At 42.9% G+C, this 3,829-nt stretch overlaps 1 protein-coding gene across 1 annotated transcript in view; it reads right to left on the bottom strand.

Moving 5' to 3' along the window:
* Positions 1-3,829, bottom strand: part of Wwox (WW domain containing oxidoreductase) — a 912,809-nt gene that overhangs the window by 747,883 nt on the left and 161,097 nt on the right. The gene's annotated exons all lie outside the window — the stretch shown is intronic.

The following is a 3,829-nucleotide window of genomic DNA, read 5'->3' as shown; positions in this document are numbered from 1 at the left end:
CACACACACACACACACACACACACACACACACACACACACACACACACAGGGAGGGAGGGAGAAAGCCAGAGAGAGACTATGAATATCTGGCACCTCTCACCTGGCCTAATCTCTAGTTTGAAGCTGACAGACTGGTAATGTTTGTCAGCTCTTTGGAAGCTTCTCGGTGGTTTAGAAACTTCTCTGTGTCCCTTGGATCTTTCCCAAACTGTCTTTAACAGTTTGGGAAAAATTAAACTTGGCCTTAGTGACTGAACAGCATAACAATTCGCATAGCTTCCCCCATCTAAAGAATTAAAAAGAAAAAGACTCATCATATGATTTCTATATATACAATTTGTGCTGCTGTAGAAGCATATTTTGAAAAGTGCTCCCTAAATAATTAACCTATTCCTTTTACCATACTTCCTATATTACAGAAGTCATTTTCCCACCAAGAATCAATAAGTCTTTCCTCATGTCAGTCATTTTTCTCCATTTAACGGAATGGACTAAAGTCCGACACGGCAAGTTACATTACCTTTGAATTATGTGTGTAATTTAAAATTCAAAGTACTGCGCTAAGGAGCTTTTTAGACTGACCACTCTGCACGCTCTTCATAAATATGGCCCCTCAGACCCTTCTGACAGATTTACCGAACAACAGAAGTTAGGGCGGGCCGAGATGAGAGCCCTATGGTAAAGCTTCCTTGGTCACACTGCGGCAGGAACAATCTTCTCTCAGAGGCAGCACAAAACAGGCTGGACATCCATCACTCACCAGGAAACGAAGCTGCGTTTCCAGATTAATGAGAAAGTCGTTCTAGAGCGCCTGGGCTTTAATTACAAATAAACACGTGGGCAGATATTGACATGTCTGCTTCGTGAGTATGTGGGGTCCGCAAGGCCAATCGGGCTTTGTTTGGACAAATCTGGGACCTTGGAGAAAACTTCAGGTTCAGAGACCCAAGAGGAGTGTGCTGGCAAGATCCTTCAGTTAGTACAACATACACAAGGGGAAAGAATACAGAGATGAAAATGTATAAATGGGCCAGCGAGGCGATTCCCTGTTACAAATTTAATAAAGCGATGTTTATAACCTTCCACTGAATCTGTGAGCTGATGTCCTGGGGATTATAAATGAAACACAGCTGACCTCATTCTTCAGGGAAAGAAAAATAAAGTGACGATTGGAAATGTCACCGAGTTTTCTCAAATCTGTGATGGGGTGACTCACACTCTGGCTGGTAGAATTTAAAAACAAAACAAAACAAAACAAAACAAAAAACAAAAAATAAAACAAACAAACAAAAAAAAACACCTGCCAAGAAGAACTCAGCTCTCTGTGTACAACCTGTGTGATATTTTACTCGGGGCTTTGGAGAAAGTATCACAGGATTCCAGTTGGCAAAACGGAAAGAGATTTTTGTGAGGGTGGGCTCACAAGCAATGTTAGTAAGAAAACAGCAAAGTGGGTTTCATTTCAGAACTATGATCTGCATGTGAATGCCTGGGCCTCTTGCCCTGACCTTAGCTCAGGAAGTAACTTGTTTCTTTGGAAAAGCATTCCCACAAGCCCCAGAGGAAGGTTTCTTAGATTCGGCATGTAAGTTACTACCCTGTTCCTTCCCTCTAGAGGCTCCATTTCCCCCCCCCCCCCCACACACACACCTTTTCCTTTCCCCAGTAGGAAATCATTGAAATAAATGTTTGGATCCCTGCTGTGAAAGCATCTTACATGCTCCCCTTTACAGAACCGCTTTAGGGTGTGCCTTCTTGGGTGCTCCAAAAACTGCTTTTCTTTGCCAAGATTCACTTTTAACAATCACCAGCATTCCAAAGCTAGGAAGAAACATTGTGGCGAAAGTTCTGCTGCTGGGCACTGCGGCTTTCCCTTCCACTCTGCCGCAGCCTGTGCCCCCGACTCTCCCTGCCAGCTTGCAGGCAAAACTTGTCTTCCTTTTGAGTTCCTGAGAAAAAGCCGAGCCTCCTGCTGGGCACGACATTACTTCTGCATGGCAACATTGTATAATCTCAAGCATCAAGGACCGCCTCCCCTGGCCCAGCGGTAGTTTTCTTTTTGCTCTTCCAATTCTTGAGATGATAATTGTTTCCCTAAATTTGTCTGGATTTTATCCCCAATTAGGAGAATGTAGCAGCCCTCACCTCCCTGACAGATGCTTAAATATAAATGAGTCTATTCACGTAAGGACATACCAATGGGATATAATACCTCATGATTCCAATTGTCAGTTCATATAGAAGAGGGAGCATATAAAGGAATGATATTCTCTGGATTAGTTTGTTCTAAAGGGGTTACTCCTAGGAAACTTGAACTTGACACAAAGGGAGGTGTTACATTTATATGGGGCCCCGCTAGAGCACAAAGGGGCAAAAATCACCACGCAGCAGGTACAACACAATTCTAACAAAAGATGGAAAACTGCAATGTAGCCTGACTTGCTCATTCTGCACAAACTGCATTCAAACAAAAGTCACAACCACAATCACAACAAACCCAGAACCACCTACACCAAACTAGGACATCATTTCCGATACTTATAACCCAGAACCACCTACACCAAACTAGGACATCATTTCCGATACTTATAAAGCACAACGCTCGTCAAAGCCTCCGCAGTATCTGTCCCAGGCCTGGTAATGAATTTCCTATATGTACCTGCTGTTGAAGGGGGGAAAAACGTAAACTCATAAATAATTCAACACACTGTCTCCTGCCAACCGATCATATATTGTCCATGTTTCACCTGCCATATTAAATAAAAATTAAAAACTCTTTCCTCTTTTCAAAAAAAAAAAAAAAAAAAAAAAAAAAAAAAAAAACTCCCAGGGAGTAATTAGAGGTGACCACACAAACTGTATAGGATGGGGAAGAAAGTAATATCTCTATATGATATGTACTATATTATGTATGCTAAACTGCAGAGTGAAAATAGTCACTTAAAATAGCTGTATCAAAAGGGAAAATTAGTTAAGTCTCAAGGGAAACAATTATTGTAAATATTTCCAAAACTGCTTTATTATGGGAGAGTTAAGGGTTCAAATTTAGGGAAAGCAGGCTGCCTGCAGGCATATTAAAAACCAGCCAGGACTCAAACACTTCATTCTTTTGTAGTAAACGTGACTCCACTGACCTTAGCCACTTTTTCTAAAAAAATTTTAGAAAACAGATCCAACACCCAGTCCTCTAGAAAATATATATTCTAGAAAAGCCTTTTTGCTTGAAGGTCTGATTCAGCTGGTTTCAAAAGCTGGGTGCCGTGTGTGTGTGTGTGTGTGGGGGGGTGAGTCCTGTCCTTGCCTCTGTGACTGCACAGGTGCCTTGCCAGGCCGTGAGAAGGGAAGGCACCACCAGAGTCCTTAAACTGCTACTGATACTAACTGGGAAATGGTCATCTGAGTGAAAAGTCCAAGGATTCCTGCAGGGGAACAGCAGACGGCTGTTGTGTCCACCAGAGATGCCTGTGTGAATGGTCTCTCTAAGCTACAGAGGGATAGAAGAGGTTATACTGCTTTGTGGGTGCAGAAGATGGAGACTTCTGCTTGACTTTAAAGACTCAGAAACAGGTTGACACCAGGTCAGAGGTCAGAGGTCAGGCTCCAAACCCTGACCCTGGCAGGCACTTTAGACTGGATGGTAGCTCACCAGTCAGAGCTTAACCAGTTAAAGACACCTGTGATCACAGCACTCTGGAGGCTGATGCAGGAGGATTGCTGTAAGTTCAAGTAAGAGGGGGCTGCATAGTAAGACATTGTTTCAAGAAGCAAAGGAAAACCCTTGAAGAGAGAGAGAGAGAGAGAGAGAGAGAGAGAGAGAGAGAGAGAGA

Source organism: Mus pahari, chromosome 20 (assembly GCF_900095145.1).
Source record: "Mus pahari chromosome 20, PAHARI_EIJ_v1.1, whole genome shotgun sequence".
In the NCBI taxonomy this organism is placed as follows: Eukaryota; Metazoa; Chordata; class Mammalia; order Rodentia; family Muridae; genus Mus; species Mus pahari.
Note: the sequence above shows the minus strand (reverse complement) of the source record. Positions and strands in the feature narration are given on the sequence as shown.